Here is a 12,258-nt window from a genome sequence, read left to right as displayed (position 1 = left end):
CGTACAGCTCCCCTATAAACAGTATAATGCCCCCTAACTGTATAGTTCCACCCACACACAGTATACTGACCCCTTAGTAGCCTTCAAAGTGTTTGATGGCTCCAACACTATAATCCCCACACTGTATGATGGCCCCATAGATAAGCTCCATATAGTATAATGTGTCAGATAGTCCTCAATATAGCACAAGGCAGCACCCCTATAGGCAGACCCTGTAGTTTAAAGCACCCCCCCATAGGCAGACCCTGTAGTATAAGGCAGCACCCCCCATAGGCAGATCCTGTAGAATAAGGCAGCCCTCCCCCCATAGGCAGATCCTGTAGAATAAGGCAGCACCCCCCCCCCCTATAGGCAGATCCTGTATATAAGGCAGCACTCCCCCCATAGGCAGATCCTGTAGAATAAGGCAGCACTCCCCCCTATAGGCAGATACTGTAGAATAAGGCAGCACTCCCCCCATAGGCAGATCCTGTATACAAAACAGCACTCCCCCCCTATTGGCAGATCCTGTAAAATAAAGCAGCACTCCCCCCTATAGGCAGATCCTGCAGAATAAGGCAACACTCCCCCCCATAGGCAGATCCTGTAGAATAAGGCACCACTCCCAGGGCGGCTCCAGGTTTTCGAGGGCCCCGGGCGAAAGAGTCTCAGTGGGCCCCCCCCTTTAACACATACCCCGATTTATGATGCACAGATACGGCAGAGAAATGTATAGTACAATGCCAGATTTCACTTCTTACATGAGTGACAGCTATTGTAGATTCTGCAGTGTATATATACAGGAGGAAAGGTGCTGTGCGTTGTATATATACAGGAGAGGTGCTGTGCAGTGTATATATACAGGAGGAAAGGTGCTGTGCAGTGTATATATACAGGAGAGGTGCTTTTCTGTTTTGAGTTTTTCTATGAAACAAAGACTTTTCTACATAAACAACGTTGTTTGGTTTTGCGGCCCCAACAGATCTGTGCTACAAAGTAACAGGCGGCTCGGGCATTAATGAGGGACCTGATGCTGAATCCTTTCCACAAACCCTAATGACCCAATTAGTGCCCTGTCATTAGAAGCTCATTAAACGCCTCCCTGTCCCGAGCAGTCATGTACAGTATGGGGGGATCCTGCAGCCCACCCCCTGACTGCTCCATACCATACACTGCCCTCTGTCGCGCTCACTATTATCCTGTGCATTTCTCCATCATCGTTACCCCATGTTACACTTGTCACCCCCCACTACAGAGTAGCAGGGCAGCCAATGTCACCCCCTCCCGGACCCTAATGGCAGCAGGAAATGTCTGCTCCTCTATTGGGTTGGAACCTGATTTAATCAAGGAATAATGTGGATTTGTTGCCGGTGGCTGCAGGGGAAGGGTTAAGTGATGCCATGTCCTTGGTGGGAGCAGTGGCAGCTGATGGGACCTGGACAGAGACAACCAATGTTGCTGTGACTGCACAGTGTGATGTGGAGGAGAGAAGCTGAGACTCCGGAGCAGAAATCACCCACATGCCAGCACTGGGCAGAGTCCCTCCAGTCACCAGCCTGGGGCCACGGGGCCCCAACGTACAGCCCACAGCTCAGTTTTATCCATGGCAGCAGCTCCCCTTCCTCCTGGCATCTGGTTAACCCCATTTATGCGGGTCGGATTGTTATCTTTAAGGTTCAGCAATAACCTTCATACAGATGGGAAGGGGTTAAGCTTCTTCCTACCCCACTGGTGCAGGTTTGGTGCAGCATGCATGTATTCTGGGTGAGCTGGGCGGCTACAGGCTGCACCCCACCAGCTGCTCCTCCAGACATCACCCACATTTTTAGGCAGCGGAGACAGACAGCAGCAGACTGAGCCACAAGTCCATCTGCAACCACTGCTGGATACCTTTGCACTCACTCAGGCACTGGTAGGACTGAGCTCCTCCGGAATCTGCCTGATAAACTTCAGCACTGTCTGCAGCCACCCAGGGGGGAGAGCAGAGAAGTGCTCTCTCCGCCCACAATGTCACACTGGCTGCCTTCTGTTAACCCCTATGTGTGCCTGCCTGGCTGCACTGACTGAGTGAGAAGATGCTTGTGTCAGAGCTGGCACATAGGGGTTAAGAGAACGCAGCCAGCAGTGACTTTGTGGGGGGAGAGAGCATGTTATCTCCTGCTCTGCTCTCCCAGCTGTATCTATGACAGCATGAGTGGGCCCCCCCCCCTCTCCCCAGGGCCCCGGCATTTGCCCGCTGTGCCGGGTGCTGACGCCGGCCCTGACCACTCCCCCCATAGGCAGATCCTGTAGAATAAGGCAGCACTCCCCCCTATAGGCAGATACTGTAGAATAAGGCAGCACTCCCCCACATAGGCAGATCCTGTATATAAGGCAGCACTCCCCCCTATAGGCAGATCCTGTAGAATAAGGCAGCACTCCACCCTATAGGCAGATCTTGTAGAATAAGGCAGCACTCCCCCCATAGGCAGATCCTGTATATAAAGCAGCACTCCCCCCTATTGGCAGATCCTGTAAAATAAAGCAGCACTCCCCCCCATAGGCAGATCCTGCAGAATAAGGCAACACTCCCCCTATAGGCAGATCCTGCAGAATAAGGCAACACTCCCCCCTATAGGCAGATCCTGTAGAATAAGGCAGCACTCCCCCCTATAGGCAGATACTGTAGAATAAGGCAGCACTCCCCCCCCATAGGCAGATCCTGTATATAAGGCAGCACTCCCCCCTATATGCAGATCCTGTAGTATAAGGCAGCACTCTCCCCATAGGCAGATCCTGTAGAATAAGGCAGCACTCCCCCCTATAGGCAGATACTGTAGAATAAGGCAGCACTCCCCCCCATAGGCAGATCCTGTATATAAGGCAGCACTCCCCCCCATAGGCAGATACTGTAGAATAAGGCAGCACTCCCCCCCATAGGCAGATACTGTAGAAGAAGACAGCACTCCCCCCTATAGGCAGATCCTGTATATAAGGCAGCACTCCCCCATAGGCAGATCCTGTAGAATAAGGCAGCACTCCCCCCCCATAGGCAGATCCTGTAGAATAAGGCAGCACTCCCCTATAGGTAGATCCTGTATATAAGGCAGCACTCCCCCCATAGGCAGATCCTGTATATAAAGCAGCACTCTCCCCTATTGGCAGATCCTGTAAAATAAGGCAGCACTCCCCCCTATAGGCAGATCCAGTATATAAGGCAGCACCCCCCCCCCTTATAGGCAGATCCTGTATATAAGGCAGCACTCCCCTCTACAGGCAGATACTGTAGAATAAGGCAGCACTTCCCCTATAGGCAGATACTGTAGAAGAAGACAGCACACAACCTATAGGCAGATCCTGTATATAAGGCAGCATTCCCCCCCTACAGGCAGATCCTGTAGAATAAGGCAGCACTCCCCCCTATAGGCAGATCCTGTAGAATAAGGCAGCACTCCCCCCTATAGGCAGATACTGTAGAATAAGGCAGCACCCCCCATAGGCAAATCCTGTATATAAGGCAGCACTCCCCCCCATAGGCAGATACTGTAGAATAAGGCAGCCCCCCCCTATAAGTAGATCCTGTATATAAGGCAGCACTCCCCCCCATAGGCAGATCCTGTAGAATAAGGCAGCACTCCCCCTATAGGCAGATACTGTAGAATAAGGCAGCACTCCCCCTATAGGCAGATCCTGTATATAAGGCAGCACCTCCCCCTTATAGGCAGATCCTGTAGAATAAGGCAGCACTCCCCCCTATAGGCAGATACTGTAGAATAAGTCAGCACTCCCCCCATAGGCAGATCCTGTATATAAGGCAGCACCCCCCCCTTATAGGCAGATCCTGTATATATGGAGCTCCCCCAAGGGCTAGGGGAACTCGATACCGGGCCCTTCGGTTCTCAAGGGGGATGTCACGGTGGCTGACCCGGTCCGTAGCCCTAGGGACGTCCATTGTAGAAGGGGGAAAGGTCTTTAAAGGGATAATGTTCGTGATGCCACCTGTGGTATTCGGTCAGGGTGACCAGCGTCTGCATAGGGGTCCGTTGGGGTGATGTTATGGCAGCTAGATGGTATACCTTCCCACAGGTGAAGTATGTCCCCAGGGCTTACCAGAGTGTAGATGGTGGATGGTGTGAGGCGCAGTGAAGAACGAGGACACAAGGGTGCAGTCTCTTTACCTTTTTACTGAAGGCTTCAGCATCCACAGCCCAGAGCACCAGATCACAGGGCAGGCAGAGTCCGGCCAGTCTGAAGGCAAATCCAGAGTCCCTTTATACAGGTGGAAATCAGTAGCCTTCCTCTAGCACCTGGGTGTTGAAGTACCTTACTGCTGAGCCTCTCATAAGGTCCTCACAACTGTTGGTGGTGTTCTAGATGTTATGTCTCTCTCTCTCTGTCCCCCAGATGGATAGGACCAACCCGTATAACTGATGGCCTGAGGCTTTTTACAGGGACTCTAGCACGCCCTAGCCCCACAAGTTGCCACCGTGCCTCCTGGTTATCGTTTGGGCAGGTAACGTGGAATTATCTGTCCTGCCTGTCTCTGGAGCAAGGCATGGAGACGATTGCTCCCTCGGTCTTCCAGCTACCAGATCCTGCGACTCAGAAGGAGGCAGCCTGTGCAGGGCAGAACTCCTTCTGGTTTTCATCTCCTTTAGCTATGACTTTGTTTCTCACCCTCTACAATACAATTCTCTTTCGTGTCCTTCCTTAGGATGCTGCCGCATTGGTAGGCAGTCGCAGCTCAGTGGCCTTCTGTCTAGGCCTCTGACAGGATCCCACCCCTGTCAGGGACCCTCTGTCGGCAACTGCTAGATCTTACTCCTTTCCTCTGTCTGCCTGACAGGTGCTGCCTGGGTGAAACCCAGTCAGCTTCTGCCTAACTTCCTATCCAGACCACCAGTTTTACCTAAATATGAAGAGTGCCCTAATAAATAGGAGCATAGCTCCCCCTGGTGGACTGGAGTGTGAAGTGTGTTGAATGGATTGTGATACCTGGCAAAGTGATCTCCTTTATTGCCTTCAAACGTAACATCACTCCCCCTGGTGGAATAATGACATTACTGCAACGACCAGGACAATGGGGCGCTGCATATAAGGCAGCACTCCACCCCCTATAGGCAGATACTGTAGAATAAGGCAACACTCCCCCATAGGCAGATCCTGTATATAAGGCAGCACTCCCCTCCTATAGGCAGATCCTGTATATAAGGCAGGATTCCCCCCCCCACATAGGCAGATCCTGTATATAAGGCGGCACTCCCCCCCTACAGGCAGATCCTGTAGAATAAGGCAGCTCCCATAAAAAACACAATAAATACTCACCTCTCTTTCTCCTTGTTCCAGCGGTGCTTCCTGCTCCTGGTCCCGCTCATCTGACAGCGGGCGCAGGGCGGTGACGTCATCGCGCCTGCTGTCAGACGGTGTGGGGGATGATGGGAGGAGCGCAGCGCTCCGTCCCTCATCACTGCGGTGAGCTGTATCGGCTGCCGATACAGCACACCGTGCGATGACGGGCGGGGGGCCCACTGCTGGCACCGGGCCCTCCCACCTGCTCAGGGGCCCCATAGCGGCAGAGCAGGGAGATCAATTCTCCCCGCTCTGCCGCAGAATGTAACTGCATCATCGCGATGCATTTACAGTAGCATAGCTGCGGGAGGGCCCCCTCAGAGCGCGGGGCCCGGGGCGATGGCCCCCTCTGCCCCCCCGGTAGCTACGCTACTGATGACAGCCACTTCGGAGGTTGTCTTCCCTGCCCTAATAGGGGACAGGAACACAAAGAGGTTAAATACCCCTCCCCTTCCTGCAACCACCAGTGTTTTCCTGGACACAGTAGCATGTATAGTTACCACAAAAGTACAGGAATTATCCAATAAGAACATCAGATAGGGAGGGAAATTAGTGCTGTCGTGGAAGGTTCCTAGAAACCGAATTACCGGTGAGCCTAATTCTATTTCCTCTGGATGGACGACCAGGTGGCGGCTCTGCATATCTGCTCTGATGAAGCATTCCCCCAATCTGCCCATGATGCTGCCATTGCCCGGGTAGAGTGCGCCCCCAGACACAGGGCCACAAGTCACTCGGTACCGGTCCCTTCTCCTTTGGTTCTGCGGTTGTCACGGTGGCTGGACCCGGTCGTGACCCTGCTAAGGGGCGTCCAATGAAAGTGGTAGTACAGTCTGTCAGGGGTTCGTGACGCCACCTGTGGTGTTCGGTCAGGGTGACCGACGCTGCTGTGGGGTCCGCTGGAGTGATGGAATAGCAGCCGGATGGTATACCTTCCCACAGGTGAAGTAAATCCCCAGGGCTTCCCAGTAGTGTGGATGGAGATGGTGTGAGGTGCAGGCAATAACGAGGACACAGGGTTGCAGTCTCTATACCTTTTACTGAAGGCTTCAGTACACTCAGTCCAGAGCACGTTCAACCGGGCTATCAGAGACCGGCCGGTCCGATGGGCACATCCAGAGTTTCCCTCGCAGATGGAAATCGTTGCCTACCAATAGTGCCTGTGTGTTGTAGTCCTACCCTGCTGAGCATTCGGAATAGTCCTCACAACTGCTGTTCTCTTTCGTTCGTTCTCTACAGCTCTCTCTCTCGTTCTTTGGTTCCAGATGTTGCTAGTTTCTAATGTCCCCCAGATAAAGTATGGCTAGGACGCCACCCGTTTGACGGGAAGGCTTGGAGGTCTTCCGGGACCCTAGAGACACCCCTCTCCCAATGTTGCCCCCTATGTCTTCGTAGGTGTAAAAGGTAGACAGCCAACCTATAATCAACTGTCCAGCGGAATTTGAAGTAAGGCCTGAAGTCAGTCCTACGGTGATCCGGCCACCGACTACGCGCCTCAGTAAGATGTTGCCTTCCTCTCTCGGCACGACTCTTACTGGCTCTCCTTTGTGCTGATCTCGTTTACACTGTTCCACAATATTCTTCCCCTTTTGTCTCTTTCTTAGGATACCGCCGCAAGGTGTGCAGGCGCGGTTCCGTTACGTTCTGTTCTGTCGCTAGGCACCTGCCAGGTTCCCACGCCTGACAGGGACCCCCCTGTGTCTTCTCCCTGCAACACCCCCTGCCACGGGATGTTGCCTGGTTCCAACCCAGTCAGCTTCTGACTAACTTCCTCCCCAGCCCCTAGTTTTACCAGTGTGAGGAGTGGCCCAATAAATAAAGCCTTTTGCTCCCCCTAGTGGCCGGAGTGTGAAGTGTAATGTGTTCTGGTGATACCTGGTCAGGAGAACTCTTTAGTGCCATCGGATGTACCGCTACTCGCCTTGGGGCCATACTGCAACGACCAGGTCTCTGGGGCGCTGCAGATCAATTCCCTGTGATGAATAAGCCAGGCAAATAGACTGTTTGATCCAATTTGCAATAGTGTTTTTTGCCGCCTTGTTGCCTTTGTTTCGTCCTGAGAACTGGATGAATAAATTTTGATCAATTCGCCAGGCTTCAGTCTGTCGTTGGAAAGATAGGACCACCCTGCGGACGTCCAGGGTGTGGAAGGTCTGTTCTTTAGGGTTGGAGGGGTTTGGGCAAAATGAGGGCAGTACAATGTCCTGATCCCTGTGGAAATTTGAGACCACTTTAGGTAGAAAGGACTGATCTAGTTTTAGTACAATGAGTCAGATAAGGCTCCTGTATTGACAGGGCCTGCAACTCTCCAATACGTCTAGCCGTAGTGATTGCTACTAAAAAGACTGTTTTAAGAGTTAGGTTTTTATGTTCATAGATTCCAGGGGTTCAAATGGATCTGTTAATCACGGTATTGAGGTCCCAAGAAGGCACCCTAATATGGAGTCTAGGACGAATTCTGGATGCTGCTGTCATGAAGCGCTTGATCCAGCAGTGGCTGGCTAAATTTAAATAAAAAAAGGTGCTAAGGGCCTATACTTGCACTTTGAGTGTGCTAGGGGTAAGGCCCAATTCTAAACCTTTATGTGAAAAATCTAAGATTCGTGCTATATTGGGATTGAAGGGATCTGGAGTTTCTGGGGAGCACCAGGACGTAAACTTTTTCCAGACCTTAGCATAGATGGAATGGGTTACAGGCTTCCTGCTTTTTTGGAGGGTCTGGGTCACTTCATCCGAGAGTCCTTTGGCTCTAAAAATTCTGGCTTCAGTAGCCATGCCGCCAGGTTCAGTCTGCGAAGGTCCGGCTGCATTAGGGGACCTTGGTGAAGGAGATCGATTATTGAGGTAGACGGTAGGGACCTTCCAGGGCCATGTCTATCAGGGCACTGTACCAACTCCTCCCGGGCCATAGTGGGGCGATTAAGATTGTGGTAACTCGGTCTGTCCTGATCTTTTGTAGCGTCTTTGCCAGCATGGGGATGGGTGGAAATGCATATGTGAGTTAGAACCTCCACGGTTGTGAGAAGGCATCTATTCCCTGCGCTCCATCTGTGTGATAAAGGAAGAAGAATGTTTCCACTTTTGCATTTTTGCCTGTTGGCAAACAGATCCACCTCTGGAGTTCCCAATCTTGAGGTTAGGGACCGGATTACTGTTTGGTCAAGACACCACTCTCCTGGATGTATGTCCTTCCTGCTGAGGAAGTCTACCTGAGTATTGTCTAGCCCTCTTAGATGTACTGCTGTGACTGACAGGTTTTTCTCCGCCCAGAAGAAAATTCTTGCTGCCATTTCCTTCAGACCGGCATACTTCGTTCCCCCCTGGTGTCGTAGATAGGCTACTATGGTCATGTTGTCCGAGTAGATACGAACGTGATGATTTTTGATCAGCGTAGATGACGCTTTTAGGGCTTCTTCCACAGCCTTTAGTTCTCTTAGGTTCGAGGAACTGCTGTTGATGCTTGATTTCCATCATCCCTGAAAGTGGAAACCCTCTACCACTGCACCCCAGCCTCTCTTGCTGGCATCTGAGCGGAGTGTTTTTAGGGGAAACTGATCCTAGCTGACCCCCTTCTGAAGATTTTGGTAATCCAACCAACATTTCAGGCCCGATTTTACGTGGCCTGGGAGAAGAATTCTTTGATTCAATGGAGTCTGCCGTCTCCTGGAATACAGAAGCACGTAAGTCTGAAGGGTTCGCGTGTGAGCTTGAGCCCAGGAGACCGCTTGGATGCATGCGGTCAGGGAACCTAGCACAGACATTGACTCTCTGAGGGTCGGCGCTCGCTCGTCCCCGAATCTGGTTATCTTGCGGACAAGGTTGATTTGATGATCTCTGGGTAGAAACGATGTCCTTTCTTTTGAGTCCAGTAGGATTCCCAAGAATTTTCTCCTTGTGGAGGGATGGATCTCTGATTTTTCCAGATTCGGGATCCAGCCCAGGAACTGTAATATCTCCAGGGTTTTTGTTACATCTGTTTCCAGACGGGGGGTAGATGGCGCCATAATAAGAAAGTCATCCAAATACGGGACAATGGATATTCCCTGTTGATGGATGAAAATTATTGCTTCCACCATAATTTCTGTAAAAACCCATGGAGCCGATGAGATGCCGAAGGGTAGGACATTGAATTGGAAATGTTTGATTTGCTGCCCCTGGGAGACTGCGAATCTAAGGAATTTTCTGTGTTCTGGGTGGATTGGTGCGTGGTAGTACGCATCCCTCAGATCCAGAGTCGCCATTACCCAATTTTGTCCGATGAGGGGGATTACCGACCTGACTGTTTCCATTTTCAATCTCCTGTACCGGACTGATTCTTTTAATGGTTTCAGGTTTATGATGATTCTGTTCTTCCCCGACGGTTTTGTTATTAGAGACGTGAATAATGGCCACGTCCTTCCTCTAGTTTCAGTACCTGCGAGATCACATTTGATTGTAGTCGATTTTGTAGATCCTTCAACAAGGAGTTTTGGAGGTGCGGAGTATGTAGAGAGGTTATCCTCAAGCATTGTGGGGGAGGTCTCTCGAATTCTATTTTTAGTCCATCTCGTATGGTACGAAGGACCCACTGATTTGTGGAGATGGACCTGCCACTGGGTGAAAAAAGTAAGAGTCGACCCCCGGAGCATCGTCATTGCTTATCTGGGGTTTGTTGGAAGAGTGGACCTCTTCTTCAATGAGGGATCTGATGCTATCCATAAGAGAGGGCTGCTCAGCAGCGCGTAGAACCTCATCTGTACAGGGTTGGCAGAGTTTCTATATATAGTTTATATGAGTATATATATATATATATATATGATAGCTAGGCCCAACCCCTGCTACTTACGGTAGGAGGGGGTACGCTGGGTTCTGCAGATGCAGAGCAAGGGAGTTTGCCATCGTCCATGTCCATTACAGTAATGTCAGACAAGCTTACCTTGCCACCCGGATGTTTTAAATAGGATCGTGGGCCAGCGTCATTGTGCTCCTCCTCCCCGCCTCGCCCGATTTGGGGGATCCTATCAGGAACGTCCCGGTATTGCTGCTTTAGCGGGCCAGCCGACCCATCCCCTAGAGAACGCTGGCCGGCGCACACTCCACTGTTGAACAGACTGGACGACCCGGAAGTGACGCGCGTTCACACAGAAGTGATGGCGACGCAGACGCCACAGCCGAGACGCGCCACCTCCGGCGTGCAGCATGGGAGGAGGAAACCGGGGGGCTGCAGGAGGCCCCCGGTATGCACGTCACCTCCCTGCATTACCCCCAGAGGAGGCGCAGGAGGGGCGGGAAGGTCCAGAGTCCCGCCGAAGCGAGGAGACGGGAGCAGCGTCAGAGGAGGGGAATTCCAACCTCAGCTGCCCGGCTTGTCAGGTGTGTGGAGCTCCGATCGCCGGCCACGGCAGCCCCTTCATATCCTCTTCATGCCCCATAGGGGAGAGGAAAACACTGGTGGTTGCAGGAAGGGGAGGGGTATTTAACCTCTTTGTGTTCCTGCCCCCTATTAGGGCGGGGAAGACAACCTCTAAAGTGGCTGTCGTGTAAGGTGACCAGAGAAAACGCATGTGACCTGCCAGTGACCTCAGGTGCAGATTTTACCTGCGTCAAATCCTGATGCAATCCTGACCGCAGAAACATACCCTAAGGCTAGGTTCAGATTGCGTTAGGGCAATCCGTTTAGCGCTAAGCGCTAGCGGATTGCCCTAACGCAATGTCTTTTTCGGGGTCACGTTTAACGTCCCCGCTCTCGCAGATCACCGATCTGCGAGAGCGGGGAACGGACTTCGGGCGCCCCGCGGACGCTGCTTGCAGCGTCCGAGGCGCGTCACAAAACACCGTCACATCGCTAGCGCGTGCCGAAAGTGGCACGCGCTAGCGATGCACGTTCCCATTGCTGCCAACGCGTTGCACGGCGTTAATTTCGCCATGCAACGCTGTTCGTTAGCGCGGCCCCATTAACGCAATCTGAACCTAGCCCAACTCACCGGGACTAGTCGGGTTCTATAGTTGCAGTCCGTCTTCCCCGGATGTGATCGACAATTCCTACACGGTCCATGTCTTCTCAGAATTGTCTTTGCTGTAAGACTAAGGGTCTGTTTACACAGTGACAGGCGGCACAATATGACCAAAGATCGTTTGACTGCCTGTTTATATATCAGACCAAAGTAAACGATGCGCACTGAGTGCTCTATACTGGATTATTCTGTGCTCGTAGGCCATAGTTCTTGGCAGGGCCGCGCTTAGTAACCCGATGTTTACCCTGGTTACCAGCGTAAACGTAAAAAAAACCAAACACTACATACTTACATTCCGTTGTCTGTCCTCTCCGGCGATGTGCTTCTCTGCACTGACTGTGAGCGCCAGCCGGAAAGCAGAGCACAGCGGTGACGTCACCGCTGTGCTTTCCGGCCGCTGCGCTTAGGCTAGGGTCACATTGCGTTACTGCAACCCGTTTAGCGCTAGCGGGTTGCGCTAACGCAATGTTTTTAATGGGGCCGCGTCCTGGGGTCGCGGTAACGTCCCCGCTCTCGCAGATCCCCGATCTGCGAGAGCGGGGAACGGACCGCGGGCGCGCCTCGGACGCTGCGAGCACCGGCGCGTCGCTAGTGCGTGCCGAACATGGCACGCGCTAGTGCTGCGCGTTCCCATTGCCGTGAATGGGTGCGCTAACGGACGCATTGCACGGCGTTAATTTCGCCGTGCAACGCTGTCCGTTAAGCGCGTTCCCATAACGCAATGGGAACCCAGCCTTACACAGTGCAGAGAAGCAGAGCGCCGGAGAGGACAGACACCGGAATGTATGTAGTGTTTTTTTTTTTTTTTTAACATTTACACTGGTAACCAGGGTAAACATCGGGTTACTAAGCGCGGCCCTGCGCTTAGTTACCCGATGTTTACCCTGGTTACCAGTGAAGACATCGCTGAATCGGCGTCACACACGCCGATTCAACGATGTCTGCGGGAGGTCCAGCGACA

This window comes from Ranitomeya imitator, chromosome 7 (assembly GCF_032444005.1).
Source record: "Ranitomeya imitator isolate aRanImi1 chromosome 7, aRanImi1.pri, whole genome shotgun sequence".
NCBI lineage: Eukaryota > Metazoa > Chordata > Amphibia > Anura > Dendrobatidae > Ranitomeya > Ranitomeya imitator.
This window is presented reverse-complemented; position numbering follows the sequence as displayed.